This window comes from Microplitis demolitor, chromosome 5, assembly GCF_026212275.2.
Source record: "Microplitis demolitor isolate Queensland-Clemson2020A chromosome 5, iyMicDemo2.1a, whole genome shotgun sequence".
Classification (NCBI taxonomy): Eukaryota; Metazoa; Arthropoda; class Insecta; order Hymenoptera; family Braconidae; genus Microplitis; species Microplitis demolitor.
This window is the reverse complement of record NC_068549.1, coordinates 19,100,216-19,124,811: the sequence shown is the minus strand read 5'-3', so window position 1 is coordinate 19,124,811 and position 24,596 is coordinate 19,100,216. Positions and strand designations below refer to the sequence as shown.

General features: G+C 26.4%; 1 protein-coding gene across 6 annotated transcripts in view; it reads right to left on the bottom strand.

Moving 5' to 3' along the window:
• Positions 1 to 24,534, bottom strand: part of LOC103579528 (uncharacterized) — a 94,277-nt gene extending 69,743 nt beyond the window's left edge. For all 6 annotated transcript variants that reach the window (XM_008560953.2, XM_008560955.2, XM_008560956.2 and 3 more), the window contains exon 1: positions 23,415 to 24,534. The gene's annotated coding sequence lies outside the window, so the exon portion shown is untranslated. The remainder of the gene's footprint in view (positions 1 to 23,414) is intronic.
• Between the last annotated feature and the right edge of the window lie 62 nt (positions 24,535 to 24,596).

Genomic DNA, 24,596 nt, shown 5'->3' with positions numbered 1-24,596 from the left:
AAAATTTGGTTTAATTAATAGATTTAATTTATTTTAAGTATTAAGTAACCGCCTTTGAGTTAAATTAACTTTTTTTACTAAAATCCTGTATATTTCAGTTCAAGTTACGTAATATATATATATATATATATATATATATATATATATATATATATATATATATATAAGCTATCAAACATACGAAAATACTTAATATGTAAATATAATCTTGTATATAAAAATCTCTATAAATAATTTTTTTACCATTTTTCATAAACAAAAAAAAAAAAAAAAAAAAAAAAAAATTGGAAATTTTTTGCTGCAAAATGTAATTAAATTAAAAAAAAAAATTGGAATTTAAGATAAAAATTTCTCGTCACTATATAAAAAAAAATGTTTCATCGTTACTGCGACACCTGGTAAAGTAAACTCAGTGCGGCTAGATTAGCAATACCGTTTATAGCCATATGAAAGCTAAGAAAACTTTTATGTACACTCATAAAGTATATATACATATATATAATAAACTTTTTATATTTTTATATCTAAACTTGTACATATTGCTTATATGCATACAATCATGTTAAATTTTTTTGTTCGTGCACTGAATCTAACAAATCTTTTTGTTTATAAATAAAGTTGAGCAGTAATAGTAGTATATAACTCATTATAATGTATACATTCTGATGTCAATGAAAAATTGAAATTTAATTCAAACTGTGCAAATTATTTATAATAATTTAACAAAAATTATTTCAAATTTTTGATTGAAAAACAAAAGTAACATTTGAAAACAAAGCAGTATAACGTTTTTGAATATAGAAAATACATTTTATTTTCAAAGCGATTAACAGTTTTTGAATATTGATACCTGGGTGACAAAAAATAACAAATTTGACTTTTCTAAGTTCAAGTCAACTATGTCAAAATCACTCCAAAACTATACGCAGATAAATTTTTAGTAAAAATTATCATAAAAATATGATACTGTGAGGACATGTGGAAAATATTTAAATTTTTCCCATGAACATTGTTAAAATATATTACTCAACACCATGTAAACGAATTAGAATTTCTATTATAACAACATAGTAAAAATTTAGTTACTGGTTAGATGTCCTCACAGTACCAAATTTTATGGGTAATTTTAACTCAAAAACTCTCTGCGTGTAAGTATGTGCTCGGGTCAAAAATAAAACTTGATTCAGAATCGCTTCACTTTATTTTCTTTTGAAGTTTTCGATTTGCTAACGATTTTCCAATCAGATCTCGACTTGAATTCAATTTTTGTCAACTTTTAGAGCTTTTTTCATCTAAGTTTAAACTTATTCGTCTTCACTTCGAGTATGTCAGTCATTTGCCTTACTTTAACCAAATCAAAAGCAAACAGTATTTTATAGTGTAAAATGTGTTTTTTCCATTTCATTTCGAATAAGTCTAATCTAAGTCAATTTCGACTTGATTTCGACTTTTTCGTCTTAAATCGTGTCTAAGTAATCCAGTTAAGTCTAAACCAAGGTGAAAACCCAATGTATTTCGTATTTCCGTACAAAAAAGTCGAGTTTGTCTGATGAAAAACGGGTCTAAATATCGACTTTGTAAATCAAGTTTTATTTTTGACCTGGTAGTCAAAATTAACACACTTGCCAAACAACATTGAAACTACATAAGCAATCTATAGATATTTAACACACCGTGAAACCTGTTTTAAATAACTACAAAAAACATACACTTGGTTTTAGAGCGCGAACGGGTTTTTCATCCATTTTTCACTTGCTGTTAGCTGAATTTAACCTACTAAGTATCTGTTAGTCAAAAAAGTAAAATTTCATTTGGTTTTGGCTTAGACTTAAATTTGAATAAAAAGAGCCAAACTTAAAAGTTATTTTTTGGACCCAGATAAACCGAAATTTTAAACACGAAATCAAATACAAATTTGGAAGAACTCAAAATTATATATAATATATATCGATACTGCCATTTTAATATGCCCTATCCCACAAAATTTGACACTTTCACTTTTTTTGAAAAAAGGAATCATTGTAACAATGTGCAGCTCGTGTAAAAATTTTAGAAGTCAAATTGTGTATTTAGTATTTTTAAATAAATATTCCAATATGTCGTATCCCACACGCAGACTTTCGCGCATTTTAATATGTCGTATCCCACATTCATATAGGTTTAGTCACACTTAACATTTTTGATTTTAAGTTAATTTTAAGTAAGCAATTAACGACATGAGTAAGACGGTAATGATGCATAATTTTTGACTCTTCTTACAGCATATAATTCAAAATTATTTATTCACTACAAGTGCCTGTATTTTATGAAAACATGAAAATAAATTTGTAGGTTATACCAATATAAGCATAATACAAATAATTTTTTCCTGCCGACCGTGAAACGTTTTTATCGTCTCCTGAAAAATTTCCCAAATGTGGGATAGGGCATATTAGAATGGCAGTATCGATATGGTGACGACAAAAATTTAAGTTCAAATATAGAATTTTAAGCTCTTTTTGGAAACTCATCAACCTCAAAAATACATATTTTTAAAAATTCAAATTCGTCTCCCAAAATAATTGTTTTTGAATTCTCATTCACTGTAGAGTGCAACAAAAAAAATTCCATTTACTTCTTTGGGTACGAGAAAGATTACGGGTGACGTTTCACCCTCAAATTATTTTTTTTTGCTCAGTGAATGGGAATTTGAATTTTTTTTTATTTAATACAATCAAAATACTTGCTAACTAGATATAACTTAATTACATTTCAAATTACTGTTTATTTTATTGATAATTGCATAAAATATTGGCATTAATTTAAATATCACACTGAAAAAATTTTCTGTAATAATAAACGAAAAGTTGTACGGAAGTTCGGTAGGGTAAAAATTAGAGGCTATTCCCGATCGATTAACGAGCCCCTAAGTAGGAATTCAAGTGCCGAAACTTTCGAAAGCACTTGAAGAAACTTTCGCTGAGTTCAGAGCAATTTTCACATGAATTTAAATCACTTTTTCTTTTTAATCAAAGTCTAATGAAAAACAAAAATTCAAGCAAAAATTTACTATACATCCAAGGATTATAGAAAGGATTCCTTTTTCCTCTAAGTATAGTCCAATAAATAGAGATAATAAACCCGTTAAATAACTTGTGTACTAAAAAAAATTTAATTACACACTTCACATATTACCGATGCAATATTCATGTTATTATTTCTTAATTACACAATTTATTTATGCATAATGAATTAAAGTTGAAATAAAAATAAAAATAAAACTATTTATTTCTTAAACGTCAAATGTCTATTCAAATTTGATTTTTTCGGATCAAGGAAAAACAATAAAAAAAAAAGAAAGTTGTATTAAGTCCATCATAAACTCATTCGAAATTACACGCAAACGGATGTATAATCGGAAGAGGAAGAAGAGTCGGTGGGATGATTTAAAGGAGATTGTCGTTTGTAGCTCGCAAAGTATTGTGAGACTGGGAAGAACATGAGCAGAGAGCTGCCCGAGGGAACAGTCTATCGGCTTTAACCCGAGATAGTTCTCGTTCTCGTGCCTTCTCTGTCTCTCTTTAACTCACTATACGATTTCCCCTTCTGTACCTTCACCTTCACTACTCGAGCTCCTATCATTATATCCTTTTTTATTTCTCTTGGTCGCCCTTACCCATGTATAGTGTAGCCAAGCCGTCGTACGCTCCCTGTACCTCCTGACTCCTCCTTCGTCACCTCCTTCGACTATCGCGGCGCCTCTCTTTATTTTTATTATTTCACATTTTTTATTTCCTTCCTTTTCTTAATCTTTTTTCTTTCATTTCATTTCATTTATTTTTTTATCATTTTTTGTTTTTTTTTTATTTTTTTGTTTATATTCTCCTCCTTTTTCTTCTTACATCGTCGTGCTGTTCGCAGAAGCACGCGCGAGGGGCACGCGCTTCATACCACAGGTTACACATATTCGGGGAAGCTTTTGTTATCGACATATTCTTCCTCATTATCTTTTTCTCGATAAAACTTATTTATTTTTATCTACTATTATCAATGTTAACAACAATGAAAAATTTTTTATTATCAATGTATTTACTAGGCTTCAAAAAATTGTTTTTCGTCTTTACTTTAAATATCTCAATAGTTTATCTTTCAAAGTTATTCTCATATCTAAGGATTCTTGTCAGACTTCTTTCTATAAAGGACTTTCTATATATACATCTATTTATAAAAGAACCCGTGCAAAATGGGACACCATTTTAATGACAAAAAAAAAATTTGGAAAACAGTTGACCCTGCAAACCAGCTCTGAAACTTTTGCTGTTTTCGAGCTCTTTGAGCTCAATAATACTTTCAAATACATTGAGATTTTCGAACCCTTCGAGCTCAAAAAAACTTTGCATTTCGTGTTAACTTGAAGAATTCAAAAAATTGAACATAAGCAATAATTATTGTTTTTTGAAATTTTGCCCGCGAATATGCTTGACAAATTAAACATTTTTGAACAGACATTTTTAGAAATGATCAATAGGAAGATTCATATGAACTTTAAATTAAACCAGTGAGTTAATATATGAAACATCTGGAAAAAACGTAAGAAATAGTAATTTTTCAAAAATTTTGATGATGATATTATTCAAAATAACGAACCGATTACAATAATTTATGTAGCGATCATCAAACACCACAAAGCCAAAGGGCGGGCATGAGTTTTGGAACATACGATAAATTGTACTATGAGTTATCTGGGAAAAACGAAGTAAATTTTTTATTTTTGAAATTTTTCATCGATGATATTCTTAGAATTAACCGATTTTGATGTTTGAGACAGCTTCGACGCAGTTTTTTAACCTCACACACTAAAACGTTATTAGAATCGATAACTTTTGCGATTTTTGATGAACACCCTTTTTTTTTGCAAATTGTAACTAATAGTTTTTAACGAAAAAGCAATTTCTTTTGTCACAAAAATTTTGTCTCATTTTGCTCCAGGTTTCCCTGGGGAACTTGAATCCGTAAGATGGACGGCGGAGATAACAAAAGTACATCCAAAGTATAAAAGTAAATGATATTAATTTGTAGCTTTGATAATTTGAAACTCTAGCTATGGAATTTAGTGCAGTCAGCATTTGATATAAGGAGAACTTAAAGAACTGGGAGGTCCTGGAGGACTGGATAATTTCAGAAAACCTTAGAGACAAAAGAACCTAGAGGATTTATCAGGGAACCGGGAAATCTGAAGTCGGTATGACATTACACTTAAATCTTTAATTACTCTGTTATTAATTTAAAAATAAAAAAAGATTCGTAATTAAAATAGTATATATATATATATATATATATATATACATCTATATATGTAGGTAAATAAATTCAGTAGCACGGATTCACAAACCACTATATGTACATTACACTGACGTAGGGGAATCAATGGAATTTGCAAAGATAAAGAGGGGAATAAAATGAACGTCAAGCATCAAAGGGGAAGTTAGACAAGAGACGGGAAAATAACACGAATCGCCACTCACCCTCTGACTTCTTTAGGGCGGGTCAGTTAATGATGCCTCAACACACGAGTCATCAACAATAGTATGTATGTACATACATTTATAATCCGTACAACAGTATTGTACTCCAATACTGATATTCCTTTGTGTTAATTCATCATAGGTCTTTCCTTATACTTCGTTTTTTTTTTTACAATTAAAAAATACCTAGTCATGCGGAATGGAATTTAATAAGGAAAACCGTTAGATATATTAGGGTGAGGCTGGAGTTTCACATTCTATGAAAAAATCTCGATTATAATTGAAAAGGATTTATGTACCGAGACAAACTGTAATTATGGCAATTCGAGAGCTCGTAATTATTGATTTAATTTATTGGGATTTTGTTTGAAATTTACTTCTTTTATTGTAAAAATTTAATTAATGTGATTATTATTGCAAAGACCATAAATATTTTTTTATGCTTCAAGACGGAAAATTGACTTATTCAGTATATATTTATATTTAAAATACGAACACAGAAAAAAAAGATTTCTTGGCGCAATAAATTTTTGTCTCCAATTTATAGTGTAAAATATTTCTCGCGCCAAGAAGTTTTTTTTCAGAACACCGAAAATTTAACTTTTATATTTTATAGCAAAGTTGGAATATTATTGTACTAGAGTACATACTAATGTATCACTGCAGCTCGTATATGAATAGATTAAAGTAAAAACTACTTTATTTAACTTGAATATTTATCACTATTTTATAGTGTCAGCCCGGGTCAAAAATAAAACTTGATTCAGGCTCGCTTCACCTTATTTTCTTTTCAAGTTATCGGTTTGCTGCCAATTTTCCGATAAGATCTCGACTTTTTCGACTTAAATTAAATTTTTGTCAACTTTTAGAGCTTTTTTCAACTTTGTTTTAATTTATTCGTCTTTACTTCGAGCACGATAGTCATTCGCCTTACTTTAACCAAGTCAAAAGCAAGCAGTATTTTATAGTGCGAAATATGTTTTTCGCATTTCACCTTAGTTTTGACTTTTTCGCTTTATTATTTAAGTCGAATAAATTTAGACCAAGTCAATTTCGACTTGATTTAGACTTTTTCGTCTTAAATCGTAACTAAGTAAGCCAGTTAAATCTAAACCAAGGCGAAAACTCATATATTTTCTAATCTCCGGAATAAAAAGTCGAGTTTGTCTTGTGAAAAACGGCTCTAAATTTCGATTTGGTATTCCAAGTTTTATTTTTGTCTCAGAAAATCAAAAAACTCGCAGTGTAAGTAAAACTGAAAAGCTCACTGATATAGCAGTAAAAAAGGATTCATCAAAATCAACATATATCGTGTACAAAACGAACGTTTTACACTTATTTATATGTTATTTTAACATGTGAGTGTTAAAAAATGTTACACATGTATATGTTAAAAGTAAAAATTTTCGAAGAATTTTTTTGTGACGGTCGACATTATTTGCAACATATTTTGAGTGTTAATTTGACAGTAACATATGAAAAGTGTTACTTTCGAATAAAATAAAATTTTTGTGTGTTGAAAAATCAATCTATTGCGACAGTTTAAACAAGATTAATACTGTGTGTCAAATTAACACAAAAAGTGTTAAAAATTAAACACACAGAGTTTTAACACACGCTGTTTTTTACACTTTGACGATTCGTTTTTTACTGTGTTAACTATTGATTAAAAATAGCTAGGTCATTATTTTGAAATTTAAAATATTATCAAGTGATACATGATCGTACAAAATCACTTTGGACGATAGCGATAACTAAAAATTTCAAAAAATTATGAAGGAAATCACTGTGATATTAGAAATATTTAAATATCGAAATTAAATTTATACAGTAAAGATATAAAATTAAAGTAAAACTCTTGGGATATGTTTTATATATATATGGAATAATACTATAAGTAGTGTAGCAGTACGAGAAAAAAGTATACATATGTTGAGCTGAAAAGAAATAGAAAATATATTTTTGTATTCATGCTCTCTCAAATTGAGAAATTAAAATGAAAATTGTCCCGACAAAGAGAACGTGGATGAGAAAATAAAGTAAAACGATCTATCTACCTAAGATCTTGCATCTATTTATCCTGGAACCCGCTTGAATTTAATCCCAAATCAAATCTACATAAAGGAAATTTTTTATATAATTTTAAAATCTCTAAGGCTCATATTGAATGACAGTGTAATCTTTCGTACAAAATTCTTGTATTTTACTCTTTTTTTTTTTTATTACTTTTTTTCGAAAGATCTAAATCTGACATCAAAAGATCTATGATTAAATTTAAACAGCTGGTTAATCATTAGAAAACTTTAAATAATATTTTTTATAAACTGCGATGTCGAAGCGAAATCAGCATGAGAAAGTTTTAGATAATTGTCTAAACCGAAACGAACGTGAAATCTTTGCTATTGAAATTAAAATCGAAAATAAAAAATACATAAATAATATTTCATAGTTCAAGAGGTTTAGCCCAAAATTTTCAATAATTTATTATATATTATTTTATTTTATAAAAATTAATTATTCAAAGCATGTCCCGGCATATTATAATGTAATATTATAAGTAAAATCTACTTAGATATACATATTTTAAGCATTCATATTTCTTTGATCTTATCTCGAGTATACTTTTGAATAGTTAGCATCTACAGTAAAATTTTCTAAATGTGGAATATGACCTTTCAAAACCAAGGCAGCAAAGTATTATTTCATTTTCAGGTATAGTAGTAAAATCTTTTCAAAATATTTTTATTAAAGATTATATATATATGCAAAAATTTTAATCAAATAAAAGAGTAAAAGAGACCGAAGCAAAATGGAATACCTAAGCCAGTAATATTAGATTCCGAATTTAAACAGTTAGAAATTTTGTGTTAAATTCACCACAAATCGTGTGTTGCAAAAATGGTGTACACAAATTTTTGTGTTAATTCAATACACTGCGTTTGTGTTGATCTTTAACACAAATTTTATGTTAAATAGTTGAACGCACACACTGTGAAAAATTCCCAACAAATTTTACTATGGGCGCATTGTAACACCGGACCATAAGAAAACTGGTACAAAATTTACAAGTGTATAGTAAACGGTATGCGCAGACGACACGATTGGGACCTATGCGCATATGTTTACTATGGTACACTTGTAAATTTTGTACCAGTTTTCTTATGGTCCGGAGTTACAATGCACCCATAGTAAAATTTAATGGGAATTTTTTGCAGTGTAGAATATTTTATTTTAACAAAAAATTTGTGTAAATTTAACAGAGTTTTGGTGTTAAAATTAATTAATAAATATAAGCACATAACCTAACCAACTCAAGACTGATCTAACCTTAGTACAACTTCTATCAATTTAGCAAACAATAAGTTCGATTTTCTGTAATTTTCCTGAAAAATGGAGCTATGAATTATCCTCCCGTAAAATGAGAATAAAAAAATCATTGAACCTGATCACATAAATATAAAAGTTATCTATGATGATATTTAATTGTAAATCAATTATACTCCAAGTTTCCTTGCAGACAATGCTGCTAAAATGCTTTATTTGGTCATAGTAATGAAAAAACACGCGAGAGTGTTTTGCTAAACACAAATTTTGTGTTAATTTTCGAATAACACAAGAAAAGTGTTACATGACAGATTTTCTAATCATTTCACATAAAAAATCTGTTAAAGAATGACAAATAATTTTTTTAAAACTAATACACAAAATTGCTAACTGTGTACCCAAAGTAATTTTCCTTCTATACTTCATAGTAAAATTTTATATAAATTTAGATGAACCATAGAAGAAATTAAAATATCCTTAATAAAAACTAGTTTCTTTTTTTTTTTTTTTATACAAATCAAATATTTGAAGTAGTCTGTCATACTCTAACTTTTTTTTATTATTTTCAATAAAACAAAAAAACTGTCTAACTGATCAATACTGAAATCTTATTAAATCTAATCTATAATGGTATCAGCTGTAATAGTGAAAAAAAATTCAACAGTATATTTATTTAAGATATACTGTCTTCATCGTATTCAGAAAAAAGTTTTATGTGTATATTTATTTTTAAACTGAAAAATGAAAATTTTCAAAGGAATAAAAAAAATTTTATATGATTCGTGCAATGATAAATAAATTAACATTTTTCAAATCTTTTCATACAGTAGGATTGAAAAAAATAAAAAAAAATATTCTTCTAACTCAGGGAGCTGGAGATATCGATTTACATAAATGATGGCATCAAACTCGTACAGCTCCAAGGCAGACTAAAACGGAGTTTAGGGTTTGGGCTGGTGCAGAGTCAGCCAAAAAATCAACAGCTTGTTTTTTACTAATACTAGTACTATAAATTGAATTTTATATAAATTCAAAAGAACAATTTTTATATATTTATATCAAATATTTCAAATCGATTCTTATAAATTATTGTTATTATTATTTTTTTTTTCGATAAATAAAGTTTTCAAAGACAACAAAATACGTAAAGGAAAAAATGAATTTTCTAAAGAAAATCTATTCTTAATTCAAAAAATAAATTTATTGAAAATTTTCACTGAAAAAATTGAAATATTTTTTGTAATCTTTTGTGAAAAAAAATTAAAGTCTACGAAATGAAACATTTTATTAAAAAATTCTTTCATCAAAATATGAAATGTCTGTTGAGAAAAAAAATTTTTTATACATCGACATATTTTATTGGTTTCAATATATACAAAAAAAAGGAAAATTTTTGACTGAAAGTAAATATTCTTGATTCAAGAAATTTTTATGAAAACCTCAATTTTTTCAGATAAAGAAGAATCTACTCTGGTTAAAACAAATTATCTTGGCTCAAGAAAATCTTGACTTGGTTCTCGAAAACGTTATTTTTTAAAAATAATTTTTTAACTCAAGACAAATTTTTTTTCTGTGTATGTAAGTTTTGATGGAAGAATTTGTTACTTATATTTTAAAACATTTCACTTTGTAAAAGGCAATACTTTTTTTTTTAACAAAAAGTTACTACAAAAGAAGATAGTTTACAGCAAATAAATTTCTTGGACCAATAATTTTTTTTTTTTTTTTTATAAAAGTAATTTTTTTTCAGAGTATTATAAGCCCGGTTTCATTTGAAAACCTAAAAAGTAATTTTATCTTCCTCACATATGTAACTATCTGAACTACACGCCAGATAAATATGAAGATACTCTTACTGTAAATATAAATATCGTATGTAAAATATATATATACATTTTTTTTTTTGTAGCAAAAATGGTTGAAATTCAATAAATTGGAATGAATTTACATATTTTTAATAATACGTTTGCAATTAATATATTAATTTTTAATTTAATAAATTTAATATTTTTATATTCATATTTTTTTGCATCAGAAATGAAAAAATAAATGTGAAAATCGACTAAGCCTCCAGGCAACCATTAAAAAGGGGAGATTCCCCCTATCTTTCAGTTGAAAAAGTTTTAAAACACTATTTTTTAATATACTATAGTTTAAAAACATTATTTCGACATTTTCGAGCTTGAATTTAAAAGTATTTCATTTTCGTTTGAATACAATTAAAATTTTCCGTGAAAATGAAGTTATTGATTTATGTCTGGTTTATAAAAATTGCTTTTACAGCAAATGCTGACGTTTTCAAGACTGCAGTTATCCCTGACTATTTTTATTGGACATTAAACTACGTGTAATGCAAATAATAGTATTTCTTAAAAAATTTTTCGAAAGAATCACATAATTAGATGGTTTAAAAGTCGAAAAATTTAATAGAAAATCTAATTTTGTCAGATTTCGATATCAATTATTTCTCAGTAGTCGCCCGCATGAAAATATCATATATAGTAAACATATATTAAAAAATATATGTTACAGATATAAATATATATGTGACAATACATGAAATCTTATATAGAACTGTATATAGATTTTTGCCGATTTTATTATATTTTTAAATATGTTTTCTCTTATATGATTTCATATATTTCCGTATAACTTTAATATATTATTTATATATTTAGAAACTTATAATTTCAATATATTCAAACATAAATGTTATTTATATATGGAAACAAATAAGAATACATATATAATTCATCATTATATGGCACGATATATGTACCATGTATTCAACTTTATAAATTTTTATATATTTTTCGATATATAGAACCATATAAGTCTCCCCATATATGTAAGAATAAATAAAATCTATTCTTTTCTGTCTTTCTCTCTCTGTCATAAGATTCAAACATTGTGTTCAGAATATATATGTGTGTAAGCTTACAAATTTACATATATAATTATCAATATATGTAATACATATATGTGCTAACTTATAAGTTTACATATATGATTATAAATATATATAATAAATGTATTAATTTATAAACTTACGTATATAATTAATTAAATTAAAACTTACTATATTATATATAAGAAAATATATATCGTTTTTGGTCACTTATATGCTCCCATATTGATCATATATTTTTCCATATATATTTATCGCATATGGTATTTTCATGCGGGCGTCAATAGTGATTTGAAAGTTTAAGTGCAAAAAATAAATTACCATTTTTTCAAATGCTTTGAAAATAACTGAAAATTATTTGAAAAATTTTATCAGTTTCCAACTAGACAGAATAGTTTCCTAGGACCTCAAAAAGTCAAGATCTATTGAAAATCTGGTTTTCGAAAATCTGACTGAAAAGCAATGACTTTCCTTTTTTTTTTTTTTTTTTTTTAATTTTAAATTTTCTTAGCGGGAAAAATTTTTGCATACTGAAAACACTTTCTTACATGAAACATTGAAAAGTACTGACAATATGTGAATTTTTACTGACTGAAATACTCTTCTCTGATTAATTTTAAAAGAGCAGACATAGAAATCTTTTGACCCGAGTAATATGAGGGCGAACTTTTTATCGAAAAATCTTGGAAAATTGAACAGCATGATCACAATAACCTTTTCTTGAAAATTTATTGATAACTTGAACAAGCCACTTGATTGATTGAACTTAGAACCCCATCTCAAAGTTCAATAGACCTATTGAATTTTCGCAAAAGATTCAACCAAATCAATCAATTCGTTCGAAGGATAGCGAAACAAATTTTTATCCACATACACTAACACACTTACTCAGACATCTGACAAAAAAAAGTCGTACGTGACTTATAAACATATCCAAAACCCACGTGCAAAAAATGAAACGAAAAATTTGTTAATTTCAACAATTGAAAACTGGAAAAATTTGAGAAAATTTTGTAAGAATTGCAGTTTCAAAATAACTTTTGGCTGAATTTTTAATAAAATTTTGAAATTCTTATAAGAAATTGCGATTTTTCAAATTTTCAATTCGAAGTGCCGCGTTAGTATACAAAACTGTAACTTTTCCTGTTTTCTTTTTTTCATGCCTATAAAATAATAAATTTATTTTTCATAAAAATAAATTATTAATTTTTTATATCGTTATATGACATCACATACATCCCGAAGCTTTAATGTTTTTAATTTAAATTTTTATTAATCATAATGAGTACTAACAAATAATATGCCTAATTTATTTATAGTTATTGCGTTAATAAAAAAAAAATATATTAAAATAAATATGTAATTGCAAAAACAAAGATATTTTTTTCTGTAAAAATAAAAAACAATAAGTTATAAATAAAGATTAATATTTCAACTTATCTCTAAAAAAAGAAAAAAAAAACGCGAAAACCGGTTGTCTCTGAGCCAACCCTATAGCACTTCAAGCTGTCTGCGAGCTCAAAGAGCTGTAAGAGTTAAAAGACTTTGAAAATACAATTTACTGTTCAAAAATAGTCTTGAAAATTTTCGTTTTTGTGATTACAGGCCTAGAATTTTTTTTTTATCACCAAGTATCTAATAAAATTGCGAAATCAATAACTCTCCTAGTTTTTCAGTGATCTAGATAAAAAAATCTCATAAATTATTTCTAAAAAATATCTAACCACTAAGGAAACTTTTACAGCGAAACGTTAAAAATTCTAGAAATAAATAAATATAAAATTGCACATTATGACGTTTTTACTCGTATACTTTTTGCTCGGTTTTGTAACATACTATTACATCTTACATCTTTAGTAAATTTTTCTTTTTCACTCTGAACAGAAGGAAAAATGCTGTATGTACTCTCTACTTATTTTTATTTTTTTAAATCTTTCTGGCTCATTCGTTCAGAGGATCAAGTCCGTTGCGTGCTGAGAAGCGGAAAAACAACTTGAGGGAAACTCGAAAAGAGCATCTACCTCACGCATTATCACCCCTATTCGTAGCTTTAGTTATAGGGTAGTTAAACCTTATCGGGTCATCGGTCAGTTTAAGAATACAAGTGCAGCACAACTATATAATCATGCCAGTTGCATGCACTTTAACCCGTTAACACACAAGCTTAAATTATAAATTATATAATATGTGTAAGCAAAGTGGTCGATATTACGTTAATCTACACAGAAAAAACGAGTCTTGGAAATATTTTAATATTTGATATATTTAAGTATCACAGTTAGAAATTTTGTGTTAAATTCAACACAAATCGTGTGTTGCAAACGGTCTACACAAATTTTTGTGTTAATTCAACACATTGCATTTGTGTTGATCTTTAACACAAATTTTATGTTAAATAAAATTGAACACATAAAGTCTGTTCTTTTGACAGAAAATTTGTGTACATTTAACAGAACATGTGTGTAAATTTAACACATTTTTCGTGTTAAAATCAACTAATAAACATAAGCACATAACCTAACCAACTTAAATATACTGATCTACCCTTAGTAGAACTTATGTCAATTTAGCGAACAATTGAACCGGTTCAAAAAGATATCAAAGTTATATAAATTTAATTGTAAAATGTATATATTTAATTGTAAATAAATTATAATCCAAATTTCCCTGCAGACAATGCTGCTACAATGCTTTGCTTGGTTATAGTAATGAAGAATTGCGCGGGAACGTTTAGTCAAGCAACACAAATTTTGTGTCAATTTTCGAATAACACAAGAAATGTGTTACATTCTAGATTTTCTAATCATTTAACATAAAAAAATCTGTTAAAGTAAAATAACACAAACGGTTTGTGTTGAATTAAAAGATTTTTGTGTTAAAAATCAACACAAAAAATTTAACCAAATAATTTTTTAACACAAATACACAAAGTTTCTAACTGTGTAAGAAATACTAATTCAAATCAATGAGTGCATTACTTTTACTATTTATTACTACACTGTAAAAAGAGCGATGTTCAAAATGAACTCAATTTAACACCGCGAGATATAGGGGTGTAATTTGGTGGTGTTAAATCAGTATAAAAAAAAATTCAACGTATAGAAATTAGAAAAAAAAATGTATTACATGTACAAAAATATAAAAATTTAATGAATATTATCTGAAGGAAATTTCAATTTACGCTGGGAAATTTTTTTAACACTTTAAAGAATATTCACACCAGCGGCGGTGTTATTTTTACACTATTTCGTTGTTAAAATGTAACACCAAAAATTTTGACTCCTACCACCTGGATTTCCCCGTTTTTTTTTTTTACAGAGTAAATGTACAGTAAAATTCACGAAACAGTAATTAATACTACATGTTTATCTGCAAAATTACTATACTATCACTTTTATTACTAATTCATTCGCATTCTTTATTAATCAAACAGCAAATTTTATAAAGAAAATATTAAACTATTACTAAACCACTAATACATCTTATTATACGATTCAACGATTTTTACTCTGTACAAATATAAAAATTATCTAAAAATATGCATTAAATACTCTACAGTATGCAAAAGTTACAATCTGTTTAGTATTTTCTATAAGTTGTCTGTAGACGAGTAGCATAGTATGATGTATTGTACAGCAACTTCAAATTACAAAACGACTTGTAATTTTTCCAAAGCAGACTGATAAAATTAAAAGTTGGTGGGGATTGCGTGTACAAATATGTAACAAGTTCAGAGATCTTCGTTCAAAGGAGACAACGGACAATCTTAGTGTATGATTATAGTTTGCAAAAAATAGACTTCTTCATAAAAAAAAAAAAAAACTGACAGTCTAAGGAAAGGACTCGCGCGTGGAAGATCAGGGTTCGAATTTCAGTCAAAACAAGTGATTTTTTAAAAATCCGATTTGACACCAACATAAATACAGATGACAAATAATAATAAATATTTAATTTTATTTATCTCCATTCTATATATAGTAATATAGTAAAATTGACTACATATATATAATAATGCAGTTTATACTTAACTCCATATTTAAATATTAAAAATAACTGCATATAATTAAAAATGCAATTTTCAAGATAGTAAAAGTTACGTAATTTCGATATGAATTTAGTAATTTTAACTCATATTTTTAAATAAAAGTTGCTATATTTTTTTATCCATGTAGAAAAACTGTTTTATATATTTTCCTATTTTTATATTCTTATCTATTTGCTCTCTTTTTATTATTTTTTTGTTTGCTACTTAAATCGATTAAAAAATAAATAATTAATATTTGTTATCAGCAGTAAAATTTTGTTGAAAAAAAATAAAAGAAAAAAAAATTAATGAATAATAAAAAAAAAAAGAAATTTATGGGAGACGGCGCCAGTAAGATGTTAGATCAACTCACGAGTTCGCACGCCACACAATTTGATCTTAGATAAAATGCACAACTAGGTTACTCCTCACTCGTTATGCTATTCCATTTAATTGGCCAATAATAAACGAAAGAAGGCAAAATAAAATAAACGACATGATAACGTTTTTTTTATTTATTTTTTTTTTTTTTTTTTGCCAAAAACTAGAGAAAATTTTTTGATAAAAAATGAAGCGTAAAAATTGAAATCTAACACAAGAATATTTAAAAAAAATAAATCGCACATGTTTTTACTCTGCTGGAAAATAAGACGCCCCTTCATCTCTCGGCAACAAGTGAATTAAACGAGACAAGAACAAAATAAGAAGGATAGAAAAAAGTAAACGATGGTTTCGTGATTATTTTCAGTCACACCAACTCCCGTCTGCTTAATTGCTAATTAGTTGACGTAATACCGGTAATGAGGCATCTTTCCCGTTATCCCTATGAATCTCTCCTACATGCGCAGCTTTATAAACTTCCTTCTATATTATTTATTATCATAAAATTCATAAACTTGTCAACTTTTAAAATATAAGAAAATATTTTTTTAGTCATGTGTGGATAAAAATTTTGAAACTTTTCATAAAATTTCCAGTATTCTGTATGTTAACTCAAAATATATATTAATAATGTTAGGCAGAGTAATTGCAAGACTAATAACGTCAATTAACAAGCAAAATATTTACCAACGGTAATTTTTTAAATTTCATGCCAGTTTTCACACAGAAAAAAAGGATTTCTTGACACAAAATATTTTTACTAGTTCCGAATTTTTTTAATTATAATTTGAAAACAAAAATTTTATTGGGACAAGAAAAATTTACCGCGCACAGTACAAAATATTTATTTCGCTAAGAAATCCTTTTTTTCTATGCAAGCCAACTTTATTTTGCCCAGAAAATCATTTTAAAAAACTGACTGAAACATTGAGCGGGTTTTTGCTGTCACTTTGCATGTAATTAGAAATAAAGAGAAATTTTTCACGAATTTTTTCAAATAAACAAATCGGTCTTCACTCTCTAAACATGAATTTAGTAAAAAAAAGTGAATATTCACTAGGTCAAATTGCAAATCGAACCACTAATTTCAAAAAGTGATACGATTGGAACTTTGAATTAGTGAATATTCACTTATTCCGCTAATTCATATTTTTAGAAAGCATGTTGAGTGTTAAGAGTTGCAATTTACTCACAATTATAAGTTTTTGTACATTTAATATTGTCCAGAAAATTATTTTATAAAAAAATTGACCGAAAAGATGACCAAATCATTTTTGATGTTAATTGACAGCCAATTTCTCGTGATCTGACTGATCATATAAATGACAGATATTTAGCATTCCTACTATATATACATTAGGTACAATTTAACTCAAAAATATCTTATCATCGAAATAGACAACTTCCAGTTTTGATTTAATGAAATAATTTTCGGAGGTTACTCAAAATTGATAAAATTCTGATGATTTGCTCCATGTTAAGTGTATATCTATATATTAGTCGATTCAAATTGTTTTAAATAATTTCAAATTGTTTTGAATTATTCCAAATCATTTTTTTTAATCATGGATAGAATTTTTTCAAATTTTCTACGAGGTGTCGCCTTAATCAAACTGTAATTTTTTTTTTCGTACAAAAATTGCTTATAAATTGAATCAAATATATAAGAAAAAATATGAAAATTTTCTCAGGTTTTACTTAATATTCAAAATTATGCATTTTCAGCAACTTTTTTTCAATTCATGCAACAAAATTTAGCAATTTTCATTATTTCAAAAATTTTTAAAATTCTCAACCAATGAATTTAGAATGAAAAATAAAATTTAGTTGCAATATTTGAATAAGTTAAAAAAAAAATTTATAAATTAAAAAAAAAACGAAAATTCATGAGATATTTCGTGGAAATGATTTTTGTATAGAATAAAAATGTAGATAACTACATAGTATTTAGACAAAAGGCTTAAGAGTAAAAGAGACAGTAAACGATAAATGAAAAAAGAAAAGGAGAGAGAGTTAGAGAAACGGTGATTTAAAATGAGGGTTAATCCGGCCTCGTGACGGGACAAGAACCATCAGAGAGGCCGAGAGGAGGAACCGCATCCCTGAAATGATCGACGATCCCAGAGTGTTCGCTCGGTCGAGCCCGAACTCAATTCCTTGACAAGCAACAGTGACTATCAACTAACAATCATCCAAACCTTAATCCTATATATCTATACATACATACATACACATATATATAGATATATATATATAGACACATAAGTCGAGTTAAAATTTTACACTTAACTGCCACAACCTGATTTTCTATATCGGATCGACATTGATTGCATCACTACCCAGCTAATAGCGTGGCCTATACCTACACAGTCTAGGTCAATAACGTACGACATTAATTCTTATTCTGGACAAAGAGCAAACTCTAGTTCCATATCATCATCTCGCTAAAATGGTAATTTATAAATTACTATTTAGCTAACCCCCATGACAAAGAAGATATATATGTATATAAAATATGTATAAAAAATATATTTTTAATAGCTAACTCTTAGCTGATTTTTTATGAGTGTAAATGTAGCGGACTGACAAATTTAAAATTATAAAATAACTAGAGTAATTAATTTTAAAAATAATATTTATAAAAAATGCACTTATTAATTTCAAAATTTTGTAAATGCCCATTTTTTTTAAATTCTATTTTTATTAATTATTTACTCTATTTATTAATAATTTTTAATTTTATGTCTGCTACATTCACACTCATGATTTTTGTATATATTTTATGTTTTAAATTTAATTTAAATATATTTAGAATTTATCTTGAAATATAAAGAAAAAATTAACACAAAACTATGTGTTAAAACAATATTTTACATAAATTTTTATATTGTTTTGACATTATTCATTTGTGTAAAAAAAATAACACAAAAAAATGTTAATATTCTCTGTTACTGGTTCTGAAAATTTTACACATTCAAATTTTACTTGCAACACATGTAAAGTATTAATTCAAAGTGTTTATTTGAGTTTTTTTGATACTCATAAAAATGTATATATATATATATATATATATATATAAGCTTAACAAGTAGCTACGGTTAATTCAAAAAATTATTTGTGTTACTTTAATGAAGTAACACCTTCCCAATGTTAAAGTTACATTTTAAAAGTGTTAACATTTGTTTGAATTGTAACACTGAGTAAATGTTACTTTTGTTTCATTTAACATTTTTTTGTGTTAAAAGTCAACTGATCAAACAACAAAAGCAATATATTAAATTAACACATTAAAATGTTAAATCTTTAACACACATTTTTTTTTTTTACACAAATATGAAAATTTTTTTTACTGTATATATGTATAAAAAAAAACATATTAAATATATGCTATATACATATTTTTATATATTTTTTTTTTATAAATTTTTTTCATGGGAGTATTAATTTAAATTACAACTAAAATCCAAAATTCTTTTTTCATAAATTATTTTTTCTAAACTTTATCTCTCCCCTGTAAGTAAATAGTTAAATAATCCTTGGATCTGTGGATTTGTAACTGAAGCTTAGACATTTGTTGAAGCTGTCAACCCAAGGATTTTCATCGCACTTAGAGTACCTGAGGTACATAATACAAGTGTTCCAGGTAGTAGTTTTCTTACTATTGAAAAGATAAAACTTTCTCAAAAACAACAAGTTTTCTTTTTGAATGAATTGTGAAAGTGTTTCTGCAATTTCACTAAATTCATCATATTTAAATAGATATTTTTTTTTTTTTTTTTTTTTTTTTTTTTTTTTTTAAATATTACATTAGCATAAATAAAATACTCGCATTCGCATCGGCTTTATCGGGTTTAGTGTAATAAAAAAAAATGATGTTTTAGTATATTACGAGTAGATATAACAGGCGGGGGTGCCTAAGGCAAGTAGTAAAATTGTGAGCTAAGAAATAGTCTGATGGTGATTGGTAGATTTTTAGCAAGACTCAACGACGATTGGCTGCAACCGGTTCTCCTTGGCACAAAGGAAAAGACCGGTGAAACGGTCACTCCCTTCTCAACCATATTCTCATCTCTTGGAGCCCGATTTTCAGATCCTACAGATGAGAGTTTAGTAAAGGAGAATAGCACACAGCCCAAACAAAACTTTAAGTTTTGAATTTTAAGTTTAGACTTTAAATTATAAACTAAACCGACCTATACTGGTTACTAGCTATCCTGTCATCTACCAGGTATACTCTTATCCTTGTAAACTTTACCCAGAATTCCTCCTCCCAAATCCTCCTTCGAATACATTCAATTATTTACGATGATTGTACTATTTTTTTTTTTTATCACGAAAAAAAAAAACAATGCACTAAAATAAATAAATGTTACTACAGATTTTCTCTACTCGATAATTATTTTTAGCCGACTGTTTATTTTCTATAAAAATATTTTGAGCAAAATAAAATTAATTGTGAACTTAAAGTTAGCAGGCAATTAAAATTAAAAAAAATTTTTTTTTTCAACAAATCGACTACAAAAAAAGTAAACAAAAAAAAATGCACATGAAGAAAATTAAAAAAGCTATTGGTGGAATTTTTGAAAAATTTTATTTTTGTCAATTATCGTTTTGAAAAAATCTAAAAATTATTGCGTTGGCTAACTTCAAATAAGTGTGAATGTAGCAGACACCAGGCAAATTTAAAATTATTAATAATTAAATTAAATAATTAATAAAATAAACTTTTAAAAAAATGCACATTTGAAGAATTTTGAAATTAATAAGTGCATTTTTCACAAATATTATTTTATAAATTATTTATAATTTTAAACTTGTTTGATATCTGCTGCACACTCGTTAATTTTAGTATCATAATTAATATTAATTTTTTCAAGGCTTTAAATAAAATAAATTCACTTAATTAGGAAGTAACGGTTGGCAATTTTTGATTCAATTTACCAATAAAAATTGGAAACCTCAAACAGAAAATTTAAACGATTTCCGCAATCTTAACATGGCTCAAAATTTTTCATTTTCAAAAAATTCAAATTTGTCTCCGAGAATAATTTTTTGCTCTTTACTGTATGAGTGCAACAGAGACAGTCTTATCAATTTCTTCAGTTATGAAAAAGAGCTTAGGTAAAATGACCTTGAGCTGTTAACGTACTATAATTTTTTTAATTAATTAATTAAAAAAATTCAAGCACTAGTTCAAAAAAGGACACCGCAGTTATAATTTCTCCAGGATGTAGATTCAAAAAAAAATAGCAGTTTTTTCAAATTACCCTTTTTTTTTTAGTTAAAATTTATCAAAGGGGGTTTGATTTTTTTTCTATTTCGTACTTGAGGGGGCGAACGGTACTTTTCTTGTTGCACTTGTAAAGTAAATAGAGACTTTGTCCAAATTTTTCTTGCAACCGAATGAAAACTTGCTATAATTTAGCCAAAGGATCACTAGATGATAGAGTAGTGCATTGAGCCCTGGTACGAATCTTAAGGCAAGAGCTTTCATTTGAAAGAAAAACTTTAAGAAAATTAACTGCAAACTTCTTTCAAGAAATTTAATTAAATATTTGATTTAAAACTGAGTTATTTTTTTTTTTTATTTATCCTGGTAGAATATCAACAACGTTGTCCTTTTTTTAATTAATGCTTCAATTTTTAATAATTAATAAAATTTAAATCCACAGAAAAAAGATTTCTTGAAGTAAGAAATATTTTGCATTACGAAATAAGAACAATTTTCTTAATTAGGACTAAAAAAATTTTTTTTTACACCATGAAAATTTTAGTTTTCAGTTCATAATTCAAAAATTTATTAGGACAAGTAAAAATTTAATTGAAGCGAGTAAATATTTTTTGCGCTAAGAAATCCTTTATTTTTTGCGTACGATTACGAAAAGTCATTTAAATTCTGAAGAAAGCGGTCTAAAATTTCCCTTAATTCGAATTAAAAAAAAAATTTTTTCATCGTTAATAAATTTTATAAGCAAAATAATTAACAATATAGAAAATTCTTGTCAATAAGTATTTTCATGTAAAACTATGATTTTCCCTCAGTATGATGTTATTATTTATTTACTCATAAAATATATATTATATTTTCCTAAATAAATAAAATACTCCAAAATGATAATATTCAAAATATATATAAATGCATATCCTACTTCTATCTCTCATATTACCAACTCATCTCTTACAATAAATTAAAGTATGTTGTTTACTCAGCTTTTTATTTACTCAAATATCTGTTGGTCATTCATCATTTTAAATATTTTTATCAAGTACATACTTAAACTTTGGAATATTATAAACTAGAATTTTTTTTACGTTTTTTAACCATCAACGGTAATAATATTTATTCAATCCAATTGATTATTTATTTAAACAGTAAATTTGATATCTTTTAGTATTTACTACTAAGCAGAAAAAAAGGATTTGATGCAAGAAATATTTTGCATTATAAATTTTAAAAAAAATTTTATTAGAACTAGAAAAAATTTCTTGACAGAAACAAGTGTGAATGCAGCAGACAGACAAATTTAAAATTATTAATTATTAGAGTAAATAATCTATTAAATAAAATTTTTAAAAAATGCGCATTTAAAAAATTTTGAAATTAATAAGTGCATTTTTTGTAAATATTGATTTTTTCATTATTTACTCTATTTAGAATTTTGAATTTGACTGATGTCTGCTACATACACATTTTATGACAAAAAAGTTTTTTTTTACCCAAGAAATTTTTTTTTTGCCTGAGAAAATTAAAATTTTCAATTTTTAAAAGAAAAATTTCTTAGAACAAGTGAAAATTTCCTTGTATTAAAAATTTCTTAACGCACGAAAAATTTTGCATTACGAAATGAAAGTAAAAATTTCCTCAATAGAAATTCTTTTGACAATAAAATTAGCGATTATCTGACAATTTAAAAAACTTTTAAATAAATTAAATTTTATAAAATAAAAATAAAAAATTCACGTTTAGAAAATTAAAAAATCTGTCGATGACTTTTTTTAAAAATTTTATTATTTTAATTATTTAATTTTTCATACGTAATTAAAAAATTACAAATTTGCTACATTTCGACTAATATTTACTTCCGCCTAAAATTTTTTTCTTAACTCAAGAATATTTTTATTTTAAATTTATAATGCAAAAAATTTCTCAGGACTCAAACTTATCTTGAGACGAGTAAAAATTTTTGTTTCAATAAATTATTTTTTCTGTGTACTACTACTTCTACAACTATTATTATTATTAAAAATATATAAACATATTAAGAAAACTCACCAGCAATAAAACAGAACTCCACTGTGATGATTAGGCGATTGATATTTTAATAATGCGGGATATCATCCCGCTTTAATAAAAGAGGAATTACAGACTTATCCTCAGTTGTTTTAAAATTCACTGCCAGTTTCACCATCAGCTTATATTTTTAAAAAAACTATTTACTTATTTACCAAATTTTCTCACACTCCCACTTAAACTCACTCGCATTTATATCCATAAGCCCAGAACCACACGTAATTCCTTTCCAATGATTAAACCAAAAGTAAAAACCCAAATATAAATTAAAAAAAAAAAAAAACAAAACAAATGAACCGGGCTCTGGTTTGATTAGACGACAAATCGTATGCTCGGGACAATATCCCTCGTCAAAACTTTTAACCGTCGGTGGTCTACATCTTTATCACTATTTAATTATACACGTGTCAATAACATTCAAGTTTTAATAATTATTCAAAGCTTATTAATGACACTATTGTCATATATTTAAATATCATTTCGTCGTTAACTTTAAACGTCACAATATTTTATCAAAACTTTTTTTTAAATTCAAAATTTTAAATTAATTATTATTAAATAAAATCTTGAAACAAAACGCGTTAACAAGTGAATATAATAACCAAAAATAATTAAAATTCAAATTAAAAAATGAAAAGTAAAAAAACGTAAACTACGTAGCGAAGCTTCGGTGATATTCCCTTTAATTGTGGGCGCCGGCTGGTCGAACTTAAAGAGAGGTTATGCCTTGTATCACTATTATTATTATTCAAATAATAATATCCACTGATTTAATTCACAAAATAACTTAAATTAATTGAATTAATGTTTAAATATCAATAAATTGATTAATTCACTGATTTAATATAACAATAAACACAAAAAAATTTAGTGGAGAAAAAAAAAGTAGCACTAGAAATTTAGTCAATACGGATCCGACGGTTCTAGATGTTTCTGCACTTAAAAAATGTTTATTCACTCACTAAAACAATTTAAATATTATCACTGTGTGTTGCTAACGATTGTTAACAATTTATAACAATAAATAATACGACAAGTGTTATTTTGTCTTGTTAATTATTTATTAAACTGTTTAGGAGTAGGACGCAACATGTTTACCGTCCGACGGTTCAATTGTGACTACAATAAGTCGACTCAGCTGCTGCCATCCCCACCACTTGCTCT